We start from the raw sequence: 21,065 nt of genomic DNA, 5'->3' as shown, positions 1-21,065 counted from the left end.
CAAACAAGTTATTTATGGAATAAATAGGAGAGGGAAAGCTCTGGAATTAGGAGGGATTAGGAAAGGATTAGTATAGAAAATGAGATTTAAGTCATTACTTAAAAGAATCCAGGGAAACCTCCATTCCAACATCACTTACATGGAGAAAAAGAGAGACCAGGGAAAGTATTCAAATGAAAATAACTTGAACTAGAACTAGATGTATCAATGTATATCCTTGTCCTGTGTTTGACAACTGTATCCTTTCAATCTAGGTAAAGGTTCTTGCTTGTGTTGGGTCAGTGACTTCTGTTATACTGATACCCTAGACAATAGCAGCATCCCAAGACAGAGGCAATAACATTGTTATTGTTCCCACTAGGATCATTGGATGATAGCTGTTGCTAGACAGTCTCCTGGGCAACAAGGTGATGCCATAGTTAACAGAGCACAGGTCCTGGAGTCAGGAAATCCAGCCTCAAACTCTAGTTGTGTGATTCTGAGCAAGTCACTTAATCCTTTTTGCCTCAATTCCTCATTTTTAAGATGAATGTAGAAGGAAATGGCAAGCCACTCTAGTATCTTTTCCAAGAAAATGTCAAATGGAGTAATGAACAGTTGGATGCAACTGAAATGAATGAACAACAAAGCCAGTCTCCACCAAATCAGCCCCTCCACTAGATCTGTAATCTTTCAGGGATGCTTATCTGTGGGATGTTGTCTCAGTAGACATTAATCCCTAGATTCATGGTCTCCAGTAGTTATTGTCAAACACAGTTCCACTAGGCATGTTACAGAAGAGCTCTTTTCTCTTTCTGTCATATGGCTCCAGCTGCAGTCACAGGCTACAATGCTATCTTTTCCTCATGAGAAGAGTGAATACTTCCATGTTCTTTTAATTAAAACCTGAGGCTTTTTTATCTTTCTATTATAAAAGCTGCTACTAAGAAATAGTTACTGCAAATGTGCACCAACCAGATCCCTTTTAGTGATGATAAATCTGAAATATGGGCAGCCCAGTAAGTTAAATATCAGCCTGAAAAGCATAATTCTTAACACTTCTGTGATGTATACTTATGAAACTGACATTACTAAGGTCCTTTTTTGATTCACAAGTAAGTTTTTGTAGCCGAGCCACAGAACTGTGAACTTTTTTGTTTACAGTGGAATTGCCTAACTGTAACATTATAAATGGTGCTTTAATAAAATGTGGGGGAAGGGCAGAGGCTGAGAGGTTTGTGGTTAGGGGTGGAGTGAGGGGATAGAAGGAAGTACAGCCAGAAGCTGAAGGAGGCAATACTGGCAACTAAGTCAAACTTTTAGTCCAATTCCTTATTTTGCCTTCTAGGTTTAGACTTAGGCTTTTATTCCAATGTTGAGGTCTTCAGAGACTTTAAGCTTATTAGATAGTCCAAGCATGAGTTGCATGTTTATGCATTTGCTATTTGTTATATAAATTTATAATCAAGAAATAAAATGTCTTAGAAATTGTAAGTATCTATCTCTTTCTGCTACTTTATCTAATAGCTTTTGGCTGATGTGATTGGGAGGCTAAGAAATACCATGTTTGGTTTTGGTTTTTGTAAGGTTAAAGGTTATCCCTTTGAAACATTAAAGAAAGATACTTTTAGATTTTCTATTTTTATCTTTAAAGGTTTTAAATATAAAATATTGGTCTTATTAGAAAACTAATGTAGTCTTTGTAGCAGTGTTGATTGGAAAGATTAGATTGGTTTTGTTGTTTATTTTGCTTTTCTTTGAGAGCTCAAAAGAAATTTAAGTACCTTCTTAAGAATTTAAGTACTTTCTCTTAGTCTTGCACATTTCTGGCAATTTAAAGCAGGCCACCAAAACACACAGAGACATACACTGAATTATGATACATTTAGTTTGATAGTTGAGTTTCCAAGAAGATTTATTTTTGTTGTCTTTTAGGCTGAATGGGATAAACTGAGTGAAGAACTTTCGCCCTTTATCCAAATTATAACTTGAAGCTTTTCAGTAACAAGTTTTGCTATGGCCAAAAGCCACAGGTGTTTGCTTATCTTAGCTAACCATACATCTCCCTCCTGTTCCCCATGCCCTTTTTGCCACAATTAGCATTAAGTTACTAATATGGTAAAGAGTATGAATTGGCTAGTATCTTTGTCTCTGGGTAGATTTTTAGTTGCTGGGTAGATTAGAATGTAAGCCTGGACTCCCCAATCAATGAGAGAAAAGGTCAGAAGGCAGTAGGGGCTTCCATTTTAGGGTCTATATTAAGCTGTGTTTTGCAGTTTGCAGTTTGCAAACTACTCTACTATTGACACATTGTCTTTTGGGAGTTGCCCTTTCTGGAGAAATAAATTCTTTTTGCTATTTAACTTGAGAGTTTCTGGTTTTAATTTGGACAAGGGTTGCTGTCCCATACAATGTTTTTCCAACACTTTGTGACCCCATTTGGGGTTTTCTCAAGAAAGATACTGGAGACTGGGGGCAGAGCCAAGATGGTAGAGAAGACACACACTTCATTCTAAGCTCCCCTTCTACCCTCACTTCTGATTACAATCCAAGCTCAGAAACAGTGCTTGACTGGTAGAGTCCACGAACATTGGGGGTATAACAAATTACCAGCCAAAGATAACCTGGGAGATCGCCAGAAAAAGTTTGTCTTGATTGGCAGGAGCAGGCCAGTGCAGGCAGGGAGGCAGAACCAGAGGCTAGCACACTGAGCAGACCAGGTGGCGGGGCTACTCTTTGCAGGACAGCTACTGTCCATCTGTCCCTGCTCTGCAGAAGAAGCTGGTAACCTCCTTGCCCTGAAGGCAGACCTTAAGGGCTTTTTTAAAAAATGAGTAAAAAAGCCAAGCAAACTCTAACCATCAATAACTTCTATACATAAAGAGAGCAGGTTTCCAACCCTGAGGATACTAATATCAGACAGTCTCCAGACAAAACCCCAAAGGGGGATATAACCTGCTCCCCTTCCCACAAGGCTCTCCTAGAAGAAATTATAAAAGATCTTAAAAGAGAGCTAGAAGAAAAATGGGGAAAGGGGGAAAGGGACCTGTATGTGCCAAAATGTTTGTAGCAGCCCTGTTTGTAGTGGCTAGAAACTGGAAAATGAATGGATGCCCATCAATTGGAGAATGGTTAAATAAATTGTGGTATATGAATGTTATGGAATATTATTGCTCTGTAAGGAATGACCAGCAGGATGAATACAGAGAGGCTTGGAGAGACCTACATGGACTGATGCTAAGTGAGATGAGCAGAACCAGGAGATCATTATACACTTCGACAACGATATGGTATGAGGATGTATTCTGATGGAAGTGGATTTCTATGACAAAGAGACCTAACTGAGTTTCATTGGATAAATGATGGACAGAAACAGCTACACCCAAAGAAGGAAACTGGGAAACGAATGTGAACTATTTGCATTTTTGATTTTCTTCCCGAGTTATTTTTACCTTCTGAATCCAATTCTCCCCGTGCAGCGGGAGAACTGTTCAGTTCTGCAAATATGTATTGTATCTAGGATATACTGCAACATATTTAACATATATAGGACTGCTTACCATCTTGGGGGGGGGGGTGGAGGGAGGGAGGGGAAAAAACAAAACATAAGTGAGTGCAAGGGATAATGTTGTAAAAAATTACCCTGGCATGGATTCTGTCAATACAAAGTTATTATTAAATAAAATAAAATTTAAATTAAAAAAAAAATGGGGAAAGGAAGGAGAATCTCTGAAAGAGAGTATGGAAAAGGCAAATAACTCATTAAAAGAAAGATTTGAAAAAGAAAACAATTTCCTGAAATGTGAAATGGAAAAGGTAAGGAACTCCCAGGGAAACAGAATTTGTCAATTGGAAAAGATAAAGAATCCCAGGAAAGTAGGATTTATGAATTGGAAAAAGAAAATTCCATAGAGCAAAACAACTCATTTAAAAACTCAATTGGGCATATACAAAAAGAAATTTTAAAAAGTTAATGAAGAAAATAACAATAGAAATCAAAACTGAATAAATAGAAATGAACAATTCATTGAGATATCAAAAATCAGTCAAGCAAGGCAAAAAAAAAAAAAGAAAAAATAGGAAAAAAAAAGTTAAATATCTACTGGGAAAAACAACACACCTAGAAAATAGATCTAGGAGAGATAATCTGAGGATTGTTGGACTTCCTGAAAATTATGATGAAAAAAAAAAGAGTCTAGACGCAGTTTTACAGGAAATCATCAAAGAGAACTACCCAGATGTCATAGAATCAGAAGGTAAAATAGGCACTGAGAGAGTTCATCAAATACCTTCTGAAAGAGATCCCAAAATAAAAACTCCAAGGAATATTGTGACTAAATTTCAGAACTATCAGACTAAGGAAAAAATATTACAAGCAGCCAGAAAAAAACAATTCAAATACCAAGGAGCCACAATAAGGATCATTCAGGATCTAGCTGCCTCTGCATTAAAGGATAGAAGGGCCTGGAATCTAATATTCTGTAAGGCAAAAGAAGTTGGAATGCAGCCAAGAATAAACTACCCAGCGAAGCTGAGCATTTTCTTCCAGGGAAGAAGATGAATATTCAATGAAACAGGTGAATTCCACTTGTTCCTAATGAAAAAAACTGAGCTAAACAAAAAATTTGACCTTCAAATATAGGACTCAAGAGAAGCATAAAACATAAAAAGAACTCTTGAGAACTGTATTTCTGTTATGGGCATTTATAAAGAGTGTGTGTATAATTTTATTTTGCTGTTATAATATTTAAAGAAAAGGAAGTAGAAGTGAAAGGGGATTGTATCAGAAAAAGGGAAAAGGAGAAATAAAAAGAGGGAAATTACATCCCACATAGAGGCAAAGGAAACCTATCATATCTAAGGGAATTAAGGGAGGGGGAGAAACATTGTGTAAATATTACTCTCATTAGATTTGACTCAAAGAGAAAATATTAGACATATTTGGTTTACAGAGAAATTTCTCTCACCTCATTAAAAAGTGGGAGAAGAATAAGGAAAAGGAAAAGAGTAGGCTAAATTGAAGGGAATGCAGAAAAATAAGGGAAATGTATAAGAAAGGGGAGAGATTCAAATGGGGTGGGAGGAATTCTAAAGAGAGAGCTGCATGAGGCAAGTGGTGCCCATAAGTTTAATACTGGGGAGGGGGATAAGGGAGGAAAGGAAAAGAAAAGTATAACCTGGGATAATATGATGGCAGAAAATACAGAAATAGTAATTTTAACTGTAAATGTGAATGGAATGAACTCTCCCATAAAGCGGAGGCAGATAATAGACTGGATTAAAAGCCAGAATCCTACAATATGTTGTTTGCAGGAAACACATTTAAAGCAGGATGATACATACTGAGTAAAGGTAAACGGCTAGAGCAGAATCTATTATGCTTCAGGTGAAGTCAAAAAAGCAGGGGTAACCATCCTTAACTCAGATCAAGAAAAAGCAAAAATTGATCTAATTAAAAGAGATAAGGAAGAAAACTATATCTTGCTTTAGCATAGACAATGAAGCAATATCAATACTAAACATATATGCACCAAGTGGTATAGCATCTAACTTCTAAAGGAGAAGTTAAGAGAGTTGCAAGAAGAAATAGACAGCAAAATTATAATAGTGGGAGATCTCAACCTTTCACTCTCAGAATTAGATAAATCAAACTACAAAACAAATAAGAAGTTAAAGAGGTAAATAGAATATTAGAAAAATTAGGAATGATAGATCTTTGGAGAAAACTGAATGCAGACAGAAAGGAGTATACTTTCTTCTCAGCAGTTCATGTCACCTATACAAAAATTAACCATATATTAGGACATAAAGATGTCAAAATTAAATGCAGAAAGGCAGATATAGTAAATGCATTCTTTTCAGATCATGATACAATAAAAATTACATTCAACAAAAAGCTAGGGGTAAATAGACCAAAAAGTAATTGGAAACTAAATAATCTCATCTTAAAGAATGAATGGGTAAAACAGCAAATCATAGACACAATTAATAATTTCACCCAAGAGAATGACAACAATGAGACAACGTTTGTGAGATGCAGCCAAAGCGGTAATAAGGGGAAATTTTATATCTCTAGAGGTTTACTTGAATAAAATAGAGAAAGAGAAGATCAGGAATTGGGCTTGCAACTTATAAAGCTAGAAAAAGAGCAAATTAAAAATCCCTAATCCAATACTAAATTTGAAATTCTAAAATTAAAAGGAGAAATTAATAAAATTGAAAGTAAAAAGAAAACTATTGAATTAATAAATAAAACTAAGATTTGGCTTTATGAAAAACAACAAAATAGATAAACCTTTGGTAAATTTGATTAGAAAAGGGAAAGAGGAAAATCAAATTGTTAGTCTTAAAAATAAAAAGGGAGAACTTTCCACCAACGAAGAGGAAATTAGAGCAATAATTAGGAGTTACTTTGCCCAACTTCATGCCAATAAATTTGATAACCTAAGTGAAATGGATAACTACCTTCAAAAATATTGGCTTCCCAGATGAACAGAGGAGGAAGTAAATTGCTTAAATAGTCCCACTTCAGAAAAAGAAATAGAACAAACTATTAATCAACTTCCTAAGAAAAAATCCCCAGGACCAGATATATTTATATGTGAATTCTACCAAACATTTAAAGAACAATTAACTCTAATGTTATATAAACTATTTGAAAAAATAGGGATTGAAGGACTCCTACCAAATTCCTTTTATGGCACAGACATGGTACTGATAACTAAACCAGGTAGGTTGGAAACAGAGAAAGAAAATTATAGACCAATCTCCCTAATGAATATTGATGCTAAAATCTTAAATAAAATATTAGCAAAAAGACTACAAAAAATCATTCCCAGGATAATACACCATGACCAAGTAGGATTTATACCAAGAATGCAGGACTCGTTCAATATTAGGAAAATTATTAGCATAATTGACTATATCAATAACCAAATTAACAAAAACCATATGATCATCTCAATAGATGCAGAAAAAGCATTTGATAAAATCCAACATCCATTCCTATTAAAAACACGTGAGAGCATAGAATAAATGGGCTTGTCCTCAACATAGTCAGTACATCTATTTAAAACCATCAGTAAGCATCATATGTAATGGGGATAAACTGGAACCATTCCCAATAAGATCAGAGTGAAACAAGGTTGCTCACTATCACCATTACTATTCAATATTGTATCAGAAATGCTAGCTTTGGCAATAAGAGTTGAGAAAGAGATAAAAGAAATTAGAGTGGGTAATGAGAAAACCAAATTATCACTCTTTGCAGATGACATGATGATATATTTAGAGAATCCCAGAGATTCTACTAAAAAGCTAATAGAAATAATCCACAACTTTAGCAAAGTTGCAGGATACAAAATAAACCCACACAAATCATCAATATTCTTATATATCATTAACAAAATCCAACAGTTAGAGATACAAAGAAAATTCCATTTAAAGTAATTGCCAAGAGTATAAAGTATTGGGGAATCTATTTGCCAAGGAAAAGTCAGGAACTATTTGAGCAAAGCTACAAAACATTTTCCACACAAATAAAGTCAGATCTAACCAATTGGAAAAATATTAAGTGCTCTTGGATAGGCCAAGTGAATATAATAAAGATGACAATACTACTTAAACTAATCTGGTTATTTAGTGCTATACCAATCAGACTCCCAAGAAACTATTTTAATGACCTAGAAAAAATAACAACAAAATTCATCTGAAGAACAAAAGGTCAAGACTTTCAAGGGAACTAATGAAAAAGTAAAACAAATGAAGGTAGCCTAGCTGTACCTGATCTAAAACTATATTATAGTTTTAGCAATGGTCACCAAAACCATTTGGTATTGGCTAAGAAATAGATTAGTTGATCAGTCGAATAGGTTATGTTCACAGGACAAAATAGTCAATAACTTTTATTTTGTTTGTTTTACAAACCCAAAGACCCAAGATTTGGGGATAAGAATTCACTGTTTGACAAAAACTGCTGGGAAAATTGGAAATTAGTATGGCAGAAACTAGGCATTGACCCACACTTAACACCATACACCAAAATAAGGTCAAAATGGGTTAATGATCTAGGCATAAAGAATGAGATTATAAATAAATTAGAAGAACTTAGGATAATTTACCTCTCAGACCTGTTGAGGAGGAAGGAGTTTGTGACCAAAGAAGAACTAGAGATCACTATTGACCACAAAATAGAAAATTTTGATTATATCAAATTGAAAAGTTTTTGTACAAACAAAACAAATGCAGACAAGATTAGAAGGGAAACAATAAACTGGGAAAACATTTTTTACAATCAAAGGTTCTGATAAAGGCCTCATTTCCAAAATATATAGAGAATTGACTCTAATTTATAAGAAATCAAACCATTCTCCAGTTGATAAATGGTCAAAGGATATGAACAGACAATTTTCAGATGAAGAAAATGAAACTATTTCTAGTCATATGAAAAGATGCTCCAAGTCATTATTAATCAGAGAAATGCAAATTAAGACAACTCTGAGATACCACTACATACCTGTCAAATTGGCTAAGATCACAGAAAAAAATAATGCGGAATGTTGGAGGGGATGTGGGAAAACTGGGACACTGATGCATTTTTGGTGGAATTGTGAATGGATCCAACCATTCTGGAGAGCAATTTGGAACTATGCTCAAAAAGTTATCAAACTATGCATACCCTTTGATCCAGAATTGTTACTACTGGGCTTATACTCCAAAGAGATACTAAAGAAGGGAAAGGGACCTGAATGTGCAGGAATGTTTGTGGCAGTCCTTTTTGTAGTGGCTACAAACTGGAAACTGAATGGATGCCTAACAATTGGAGAATGGCTAAAAAAATTGTGGAATATGAATGTTGTGGAATATTATTGTTCTGTAAGAAATGACCAGCAGGGTGTTTTCAGAGAAGCCTGGAGAGCTTTACATGAATTGACGCTGAGTGAAATGAGCAGAACCAGGAGATCATTATATACTTCAACAATAATTCTATATGATGATCGATTCTGATGGATGTGGCTCTCTTCAGCAATGAGATGAACCAAATCACTTCAATTTGTTCAATAATGAAGAGAACCAGCTACACCCAGCAAAAAAACTACGAGAAATGAGTATGAACCATAACATAGTATTTCCAATTCCTCTGTTTTTGTCTGTTTGCATTTTTGATTTCCTTCTCAGATTAATTTTACCTTATTTCTAAGTCTGATTCTTCTTGTAAAGCAAAATAACTGTATGGATATGTATAAATATGTTGTATTTAACATATAATTTAACATATTTAACATGTATGGGTCTGCCTGCCAACTGGGGGTGGGGGTGAGGGAAAGGAGGGGAAAAGTTGGAACAAAAGGTTTTGTAATTGTCAATGCTGAAAAATTACCCATGAATATATCTTGTAAATAAAAAGCTATAATAAAAAAAAGAAAAAAAAAAGAGAAAGATACTGGAATAGTTTGCTAGTATCTTCTCAGCTCACTTAACAGATGAGGAAACTAAGACAAACATTTTTAAGTGACTTGCCAAGGACCACACAATTACTTGATATCTGAAGCCAATTTGAACTCAGAAAGAGTTTTCCTGACTCCAGCCTGGCATTCTATCCACTATTGCTATCTAGCCAGCAGAAATCAGGACCTATGTTCAAATTTATTTGAACTTATTAGGTATATGATCCTGGGCAAATGACTTACCCACTGCTCCACCTAGCTGCTCTCTAGGGATATTTATACCCATGTCTTTATAATCTTGATCTCAGGTCCTTTTAGAAAGTTATATTTCAAGATTTTCAAGGAATGGTGACCTAATGATCACAGAATGTAATATTTATATGCCATGAGCTTTTTGTGTTTGAATTGTAAACATGTAAAAAAAATTTTGCTAGGAGATCACTTATGTAAAATTTGAATTATCATTTCAGTTGTCATGACATTTTTTTTTCTTTTTTGTGAGGCAACTGAGGTAATATGAGTTGCCCAGTGTCTCGCAGCTAGTGTTGTGTCTGAGGTGAGATTTGAAAGCAGGTCCTCCTGACTTCAGGGATGGTGCTCTATCCATTTGCCATCTAGCTGCCCTATGACATTTTTTTTTCCTATGGGGAAAAAGAAAAGAAAAGAAAGCAGTTATTCCTGTCTGAGCCTTACAACCAGCAACATCTCTCCTGAGAGAGGAAAAAAAAATCAAGCATTCTTTACTACATGAATGAATCATCTTGTCTTTTTTAGAGTTTTAGGTAAGAATCTTAGTATTCTCAACTAGAGATTCTTTGCTTTAGGCAGTAAAATCTTCTGGGGCTTAAAGTTGGGTCATTTGCAAATGCCCTAAAGCTTAACCTTTTTTTTTTTAGTTGTTGGGTTTGACTGGCATTGGGAGACCTCCCTCAACTCTAAGGTAAAAATTTGCTATGCCTTTTAATCTCTGAAAAATTCAGCAACATCTAGAAATCAACTTAGTGGTTATTCATTCAGTAACTACCAAAAAGCTCCATATTTCCATCTTCCCCAATTTCTCAATTAAAAAAACCATTCCATTCTCCAGGATAAGTTAGTAAGTAAGAAAAAAGGACAAAAGCAAAGTGAAGCAAAAAAGGAAAGATCATTTCCCTCCTACCTGCTAAACCACATTTCTGGCCTTTGATCTGTACATTTTTGTTGTATTTAAAAACATTTTTTCTAATCATGCCTGACATGTCTGGCACTCTATCCACTGCTTCATCTAGCTGTAGATATGGCAAGCCAAAGTCTAGAAGGCTTTGAGGTCATCCTTACAGCAGCAAAATGCTTGGAAAATTAATGATAGGAAAGTACCATAGAAAGCTATATGAATCTTTATAGAAACTGTTTTCTCATCTGGAACACTGACTGTAGACAAGCATTTTACCAAGAACTTTTCAGAGTGATTAATGAAATCTAGAAAAATTTTTTATTTACCATCTTGCAAGAATGGGCACACTCTTTTAAAAAAATAATTAATTAGTTTTAATATACATTGCTTTATGGATCATGTTGGGAGAGAAAAATCAGAACAAAAGGGAAAAAACCATAGGAGAGAAAAAAAAAGAAGAAGTAAACATAGTATGTATTGGTTTACATTCAATCTCCATAGTTCTTTTTCTGGATACAGATGGCATTTTCTCTCCAAAGTCTATTGGGATTTCTTGGGATCATTGAACCACTGAGAACCAAGTCTTTCATAGCTGATCATTGCACATTCTTGCTGCTATTGTGTACGATGTATTTCTGGTTCTGCTTGTTTTGCTCATTATCATTTTGTGTAAATCTTTCCAGGCCTTTCTAAAATCAGCTTGTTCACCATTTTTAATAGAACAATAATATTCCATTACCTTCATAATACTTCATAAAACACAGTTTATTCAGTCATTCCCTAATTGATGGGCATCTACTCATTTTCCTATTGTTTGCTACCACAAAAACAGCTGCTACAGACATTTTTGCATATGTGGGTCTTTTCCCCTCCTTTATGATTTCCTTGGAGTACTGAATCAATCAATGATGACACAGCTATGTCAAAGGATATGAATAGTTTAATAGCCCTTTGGGCATAGTTAAAGATTGTTCTTCAGAATGGTTGTATCATTTCACAACTCCACTAAAAAATGCACTGGTTTTCCCACATCCCGTGCAATATTTTTAATTATCTTTTCCTGTCATCTTAACCAGTCTGAGAGGTATAAGGGGGTTGGGCACACTCTTAAAAGGCCAAAGCATTTATCATTATCTTTTCCTGTCATCTTAACCAGTCTGAGAGTGTAAGGGGGTTGGGCACACTCTTAAAACGCCAAAGCATAACATTTTGTATCCTGTCCCAAAACACAAATCCCTCCATGGATTCCCCATTGGCTGGAAACTAAAAAGATTACAGCCTATTGGAGCACCTAATTCTCCCATGTGAGTCTCCATCCCTAATTACATCTCCCATTGGCATTCACCTTATTTAGTCATAGTTCCCTGTAAGGAACTATATTGTCAAAATCTGTAATGGGCTGAAACTGAGCAAATGCACTGAGGTCCGAGCACTTAAGGCTAATTACCAATTGGACAATATTCTATTAGCATATGCTTGGAGAAAGAATGGCCATGCCCACTACCCTGGGCAGGTTTCATCTGTTGGCGTATAGATTGATTGGGGTGAAGGATTTAGAGGGTAGAGTAGGACTAGCGAGGTGGCTTCTAGCGGGGGGAAGAAAGAGGAGATTCCTATGTCCACTCTTGCTCCTCTCACTTCAACAAATAATAAATATTAAGGACTTTTGCTTATCTTGACTCCAGATGATTCTTAAGTATCCAGGGTGCTAATACGGTCATCACATCTGGTGCCCATTGTGGAGCCAAGGACCCTACTTTCACTGAAGAAGTCCCTGGTGACCAGGAAATTAGGTGAGTATTTTTTTTAATCCAAATATACCTATATATATTTACACAATTATCATGGTGCACAAGAAAAATCAAATCAAAAAAAAAAAAAAAAAGGGGGGGGAAAATGTGAAAAAAATGCAAACAACAAAAAGAGTGAAAATACTATGTTGTGATTCAGGCTCAGTCCCCGCAATGCTTTCAAGCATGGGCTTCTCTCCCCAATAAAAACGACAAGGGTGAAGCCTTCACAAAAATTGCACAATAGTCAAATGAACCCTTTGCTGATTTTGTGGGACATTTGCAGACAGCTGTCATACAAACTAATGGTGAAAATACAATAACAGACATTTTGATAAGGCAACTTGCCAAAGAAAATGCTATTGAGGTTTGTAGAAGAATTATACTAGGATTACACAAGGATGTTCCTTTAGAGAATATAATAAGACGCTGTGCCTCAGTGGGCACAAATGCCTTTTATAGCCAGGCTATGATGCAGACTTCTCAAGATCCCAGCATGGGAAGACAGAGTCCCTTCTGCCAAGGGACTTCCAGGGATACTCATCAATGCTTTCAATGTGGTCAAGTAGGGCATCAGAAAGCTCAATGTTGCATAGAGACAGAGTCAGAAAACAGGGTGGGAGAACAAGACCCAATACCCCTTGTCCAAAATGCAACAGATTTCATTGGGCCTCAGAATGTAGACTGACTCAGGGAAACGGGATGAGGGGCCCCAGGCAAAAAACACTAGGGGCATGATGGCAGCCAATGTTAAACCCAGAGAGTGCCTAGAAGTTCAGTACCCAGACATGACCAATCAGCCAAGAAGCAGTCTGCTGGGAGAAAAAAATTACAATTGGTGAGAATAGAGTTGTATGCAGCTGGAACTACTGAGATACCCCCTAGAGAGGTGAAATCTGTTCCTCTCCAGCCTATGGATTCCTTGCCTCCAGGCACAGTAGACTGTCCATTTCACCTCCTGAGAGTACTTACAAAACAGTGTCCATCCACACACTAATGTAGGAAACTGGGGCGTGTGTAGATAATATCCCAGTCACTAATACAGATAGACAATGTGTGACATCAACCAGGAGAAGTAGTAGCATCAGATTTACTGATACAGATTCCTAATAAGCAATCTGATGATAGTCACCCCGATTCTGACTCCAGGCCACAAAATCCAGGAATATACTAGATAGCAGCTGTGACAGCTGACCAACCTATGCTCGCTATCTATATAAATGGCATACCATTAGAAGGATTGGTAGACACGGGTGCAAATCATACAGTCATTAGAAGTGCCAACTGGCCCAGTCACTGGCCAAAGATTAAGGCAGATACTTACATATCTGGTGTAGGAGGATCTATTGATCTGCAGTTAGTGTTATCCCTTTGAGATAGACTTTTGAAGGAGAAACAGGAGTTTTTACTCCTTTTATAGATGAAAAAATCCCCATCAATCTGTGGGGAAGACATATTTTACAACAATTAGGGTTAAAAATGAGTATTTCGGTTTTTAAGGCAGGGCTGCTGATCAAGGCCTGCCAACACTTTCACCTGTTCCTATCCAATGGATAGCTGATACACCAGTATGGATAGAACAGTGGCCCTTAGGTAGTGATAAAATTCGGGCCTTATTAGATATAGTACAGGAGCAACTTGACCAAAGACATTTACAACCTTCTCTAAGTCCTTGGAATTCCCTAGTATTTGTTGTAAGAAAGAAATTGGAAAATGGAGGATGCTCACTGATTTAAGAAAGGTAAATGAACAGATGGAAACTATGGGAACTCTTCAGCCTGGGCTTCCATCTCCAACTCAGTTTCTTAGAGAATGGCCTCTTTGGGTTATAGACATTAAGGATTGTTTCTATTCTATCCCTCTAAATAAGGAGGATACGAAAAGATTTGCCTTTTCAGTGCCCAGCGTTAACTTAGCTGAGCCTTATAAAAGATATGAATGGACAGTTTTGCCACAGGGAATGAAAAAGAGCCCTACTATATGTCAAATATATGTTGCTACTGCTCTTACTCCAGTAAAAAAAAAATTTCCAAAAGTCATACTATCACATTATATGGATGATATATTAAGATGTTAGAAGCATGTCTACAAAAGACCATAGAAACACTAAGGAATTACAAATTGTACATAGCTCCAGAAAAAATTCAAAGACATGATCCTTTTCAATATTTAGGATATGAAGTATATCCTAAGGTACTTACAGTACAAAAGCTTTCCTTAAGAACAGAGAAGCTAAACACCTTAACTGACTTTCAGAAATTGATAGGAGATATCCAATGGATGCGACCAGTGTTAGGCTTGACTACCTATCAGTTACAACTATTATATGACATTTTAAGGGGAGACAGGGCTTTAAACTCACCATGCCAGCTTACAAAAGAAGCTCAAGAGGCTTTGAGAGAAGTTGAAGTGGCTTTATCCAATGTGATTGAAAGAGTCACTCAAAAATCCCTGGAAATCTCAGTTTTTGCTACTCAAGAGGCACCCACAGCAGTCCTTCATCAAGAAGACAGTGTGACAGAGTGGGTGAACCTCCCGGCACAACCAAAACAAAGCCTTACTCCTTACCCAGTGCTTGTGGCTAGAATTTTATTAAAGGCGATTAAGCGAGTAGTACAATTATCTGGGATAAGACCTGACAAGATATATACCTTTTATACTAATATACAAATTAATATGTGCTATAAAACCATCCCAGAGTGGCAAATTTTATTGGCCACAGCTCCAAATTTTACATGCAGGTCTCCATTAAAGATAACCAGACTATTAGATAATTGGCGATGGATTATTGAAGAAAAAGTTTCTATAGTTCCTCTTAAAAGACCAACTATCCTTACAGATGCATCCAAACATAATATTTGCTCTGTATACTCTCCTGACTTAATTATAAAGAGAGTACTCAGAACTCCTTTTCAATCCACTCAGCAGACTGAATTGTATGCCATCATTCTAGCTCTTGCTTATTACCCAGGAGATATAATATCTGATTCGGCCTATTCAGTAGGTGTGGTACAAAGAATTGCCACAGCCCAAATAAAATTTGCAGCCTCTAATATATATCAGTTATTTAAGGAACTTCAAGAGCAAGTGAGAAAGCATCCAGGAAAGATTTATATCTTGCATGTCCACTCTCATAGTGGACTTCCAGGTCCTATTCTTAATGGTAATTCAAAGGCAGATAGCCTTCTAACTATGTTAGCCAATACTCCTTTATTTCAAGAAGCCCAGGAATCTCATTCTAAATACCATCAGGCTGCTCAAGCTTTACATTTACAATTTGGAATAATAAGAGAAGAAGCTAGGAGCATAGTAAAAGCCTGTACAGCTTGTCTTCCTTTCCACACTCCTACACTGCCTCCAGGGAAGAACCCTCTTGGTTTGAGACCCAATGAAATTTGGCAAATGGGTATGACCCATTATAAATCTTTTGGTCGCCTGTCTTTTATCCTCGTTGTGACAGACACCTTTTCAGGAGTCACTTTTGCAATACCAGCAGCAAAAGAGACAGCCCGAGTGGTCACTGAATTCCTCATGCAAGCATTTGCAATTATGGGTGTGTCACAAGCAATAAAAACAGACAATGGACCTGCATATACTTCTAAACATTTTGCACACTTTTGTGCACAGTATCAGATTTTACATACCACTGGCATACCTTTTAATCCTCAAGGACAGGCAATAGTAGAGAGGAGAAACAGAGACATTAAGACACTCCTCCAAAAACAAAAGAAAGGGGGAGCCACAGGTAATCCTAGAGAACTCCTAAATCTAGCTCTTTATACTATTAACTTCCTGATTTTTGACAAAGATGCACTGGCTCTGGCAGACAGGTTTTGTAACCCACCGGAAGGGCAGTGTCCAGTGTGAGCAGCTCCACTATCTTTAGATAATTTCTAGGTGATGTGTAGAGACCCACAAAGTGGTAATGGAAGGGACCAGATAAGCTAACTGCTTGGGGGAGAGAGTTTGCTTGTATCTCTACAGGTGGAGAAGGAATCAGATGGGTGCCAACGAGTCGTATTTGCCTTGTCCATTGGAGAGAGACGGAGCAGACCCTTGAAATGAAGGAGAAGATCCAAGAAACATCTGGTGCTGACTGTGCCCACCACTGAAAGAACATGGCAGTTATGGCGTTTGACTCATGGACATCAAAAATTATTGGACTTCAAAACCCTCAGGAATCATTGGATTCTCTGAAATATGAAAAGATTGTTGTAGGACTTCAAAACCCTCCAAAGTCATTGGATTCTCTGAGATATAAGACTGTTGTGGGCCTTGAAAACCCTAGGAATCATTGAATTCCCTGAGACATGAAAAAATTGCTGTAGAACTTGAAAACCCTCAAGAATCATTGGATTCTCTGAGACATGAAAAAATTGTTGTAGAACTTGAAAACCCTAAGGATCTGAGAAATGATAAGACTGTTATAGGACTTGAAAACCCTCAGGAATCATTGGATTCTCTGAGACATAATAAGACTGTTTTAGAACTTGAAATCCCTTAGGAACCATTGGATTCTCTGAGACATAAGATTGTTGTAGAACTTAAAAGCCTTAGGAATCATTGGAATCTCTGAGGCATGAAAAGACTGTTGTAGGACTTGAAAACCCACAGGAACCATTGGATTCTCTGAGACATAGGACTATTGTAGGACTTGAAAACCCTGAGGAAACATTGGATTTTCTGAGAAATGATAAGACTGTTGCAAGACTTGAAAATCTGCAGGAATCATTGGATTCCCTAACACATAAAAAAGACTGTTGCAGGACTTCAAAAACTTGCGGGTATCATTGGATTCCCTGACATGTAAAGTAATGGACAATAGATTGGTTTTGGACTATCTCTTGGCTGCTGAAGAAGGTGTATGTGTGACTGTTATTTACATACCCTCCTTCTAGGACTTCTGGAAATCTTTTACAACATCATGTTGATTTATATTGTTTGTTATATCACTATTTGCATGTACAATTCATGTTTATTGCACCATATTGAGCCTGCACCGGCTGTGGGGAGAGTCATCACTAATAGTCTGTGCCTTATCACTATGTTCTTGTGTGATACCTCCCATGCTGATGGGTTTGTGCATACCTGCTTCTAATAAGAGCCTTCAGCCCATAAAACCACTAACAATCCCTCCTTCCCTTTGGTGCTTTTCATTTCCCTTCCTGAGAAGTCGGGGGGGGGGGGGGAGGACGGAAGGGGAGGGGAGGGAGGATGATCACCTCCTTTTTGGTGCTTTTTACCTCCTTTTCTGAGAAGTCAGGGAGGGCATGACCCCATGTGTTCTAAAACAAAAGAAAGTGGGAGATGTAATGGGCTAAAACTAAGTTGATGCACTGAGGTCTGAGCACTTAAGGCTAATTACCAATTGGACAACACTCTATTAGCATATGCTTGGAGAAAGAATGGCCCTGCCCACTACTCTGTGCAGGCTTGATCTGTTGCATATTGATTGGGGTGAAGGATTTAGAAGGTGGAGTAGGACTTGCAAGGTGGCTCCTGGCAGGAGAAGAAAGAGGAGATTCCTGTGTCCACTCTTGCTCCTCTCACTTCAACAAATAATAAAGATTAAGGACTTTTGCTTATCCTGACTCTGGCTGTTTCTAAAGTATCCAGGGTGCTTAACGTGGTCATCACAAAAACCATTTATATATTCTCTGTCATATAGGTGTTTACAAACAGGTTATCATGTATTGCCCTCTCTCCCCTCTTCCCTCCCCTCCCCTATATTTTCTACACTGACTTAAACTTCAAACCTACTTCCTTCATGGCAGCTTATTCCATTTCCTATTTCACTGTAAGAACTATTAATGTAAGTCTTTCCTGCTTTTTCAGAAAACATCTTACTTGTCATTTCTTAGAGCACAACAGTATTCTATTTCAATACTATATTACAACTTGCTTAGCCATTTCCCAATTGACAGGTAACCCCTAAATTTCTAAATTTTTGCTACCACTAAAAGAGATGCTATAAATATTTTTGTCCATATAGGTCCTTTTCCTTTTCCTTATTAAAATTTTTTTGGAATATAGACTTGGTTAGTGCTAATGCTGGGTCAAAAGATATGCATATTTTATCACCCTTTGGGCATAGTTCCAAACTGTTTTCCAGAACAATTGATTCAGTTCACAACTCTAGTAATAAAGCATTAGTGTCCCAGTTTTTCCGCATCCCTTCCAATATATGTCATTTTCCTTTTCTGTCATATTACGCAATCTGAGAGGTATGAATTGTTTTAATTTGCATTTCTTTAACCAATACTGATTTAAAGCTTTTTTTAACCTAAGTATAATAGACCTTTCCTGCTGACTTTCTAAGTTGTCTCAGGCTAGAAAGTTGCTTCACTCCACCATTTTGTTAGTTTTGGCACTCCAGAATTTGTTTTGAGTCATAATTTAAAAGTTGTTTGGAAGGGAATTTTGGAGATTTCAGACAAATTTCTGCCTTCATTCTAACATCTTGACTTTTATCCATCAATGTTTCTTTTCTTTTCTTAAATGAAACAAATTTTTCTATACATTTTCCCCTATTCTCCCTTGAACTACTTTTGCATTGAAATCCTCAGTAAATGTTGACTTGGTTTGGAAGATCTTGATTTTGTCCTTCATTCTGTTTCATTATATGCTTTTCATAATCTGCTACAAATATTAGAGAATAAACTTAGATTGTCTTCTTAATGGTCTTTTTGCATCTGCATTTACTGAGTACCACAGAACATAATAGCCAACAATCCCATGAAATTATATTTCTCACTATCTTTAGGCACAGAATGAAACTAAATCTGTCAGTTCATTTGTTTGTCTCTCCAAGAAGATACTCTAAGCCAAATTCACTTAAATGCAATGTTCTTTTATCCTCTGGTTTCACTTATTGTGAGAATATCAATATTAATGTAGTTCTCATCTTCCAAGTTTATATGGATTTATTCATCATTGAACAATGTTGTCACATTTAGGGTACTAATAGGTTCATCTTTGAGATAGATTGAGATGGGGATTAAATCTTTAATTTCATTTGCATAGGTAACTCACAGTATAGGGAACTTAGTGAAACTTCAGCACTTTCTTTGAAACTTAAGAGTCTTAGAGATATGTCAGAGAAGTGAAGAATTACTTGACTTGCTCAAGGTCACACAACTAGAATGCATCAGAGGAAGGTCTTGAACCTAGATCTTCTTGCCCTCCAAGCCATTCTCCAAGTACCATGTCATGCTGCATTGTTTATAAATATTTAAAAACAATATGATTTCATAAATCTTTGGCCCTCTTTTCCTCCATCCTTTTACCATATAATATGTAATTCAAGAAATTGAGGTAATTCAAGGAATTGAGAAAATGAGGAAAATACTCATTTCCTTCAATATTATAAAATCAGATATCTCATGTAATCTGATGTCTTTATATCATTGAGAAGACCTTATTTTCCCAAAGGCTAGACATGGTAGTAGAACATAAGCTCTGGTAGATTTAGATTTTAAATTTGGATCTGGTGATTACTGACATGCATATTGGTCATGGAATAGCCTAGCTATATTCAGAAAATTAATCATTAGATTGATGACTTGATGATAAATATCAGTCAGCAGTTCTCAGTTACTGTCTATCTCATTGTAGAAGACTTGCACCAAAACAATTGTTTAAAGCTACAGTACTATTCTGTTTCAGTAACCTATATTAAAGGAAGTAAATATTTTTAGGGCATCTTTAAGAAGCTTTGTAATCTTGAATAATGACAGTTTAATTGTTCTTCCTTTATAAATCAATGGAGTGATCTATGAAAAGGCTGTGAGGAGATAAAGAGAAACTGAGGAAACAGGTAATAAGATGAAGAAAATTTCTTTCTGAAAGAGAAATGGTTTATCAGATTATGACACATTATGAGAAGAATTCTTCGACAAGTTTTTGAGGAGACTGGAGAGTTTTAACTGTCATTCTGGAGAATTATGTCATGTTTGGAGAGTATTAGTGAAAAGAGAAAAAAATTCCCTGAGAGAACAGATTTTAACCCTTATATTTTAAATAAGTAAGGGTATTCTTGAGAGACTTTGGCTGTGATCTCAGGAGCTAAGTGGTAGAACTATGTTTCAGAAATGAGGAGGTATTCTGGAGGCAGAGTCAAGAAGGTGGAGTAAAGCCAGGAAGCTGCTTGAACTCTCCCAGTTTCTCTCAAAAACCATATGAAATCAAATCTCTGAACAAAATTTGATGGAATGAAACTACTCTCCAGCTCAAGATAGATTGGAAGGACTTTTAAAAAGGTCAATCTCACTGGGTGTTCAGCGCAGCTCAGACAGAATCTGAGAAAGCCAGTGAGAGGGTTTTAAACACAGAAAATCAGCAACTGAGACCCTTAGTTTTGGCTCATTAGAGAAACAGAACAGTGGGGCAGCCTCCAGTCCCAGCTCAGAAAATTCTAGGAGACCAGACTGAGAGCTCTGGAAATAAAGGAGGGAAAAGGACCCACATGTGCAAAAATGTTTACAGCAAGTCTTTTTGTGTTAGCAAAGAACTGGAAAATGAATAGATGCCCATCAGCTGGGGAATGACTGAACAAGTTGTGGTATATGAAGGCAATGGAATATTATTGTTCTATAAAAAATGATGAAGAAGCTGATTTTAGAAAAGCCTGGAAAGATTTACATGAAGTAATGCTGAAAGATGTGAAACAGAACCAGGAATACATTGTACACAATAACA

This window comes from Antechinus flavipes, chromosome 1 (genome assembly GCF_016432865.1).
Source record: "Antechinus flavipes isolate AdamAnt ecotype Samford, QLD, Australia chromosome 1, AdamAnt_v2, whole genome shotgun sequence".
Lineage (NCBI taxonomy): Eukaryota > Metazoa > Chordata > Mammalia > Dasyuromorphia > Dasyuridae > Antechinus > Antechinus flavipes.
This window is presented reverse-complemented; position numbering follows the sequence as displayed.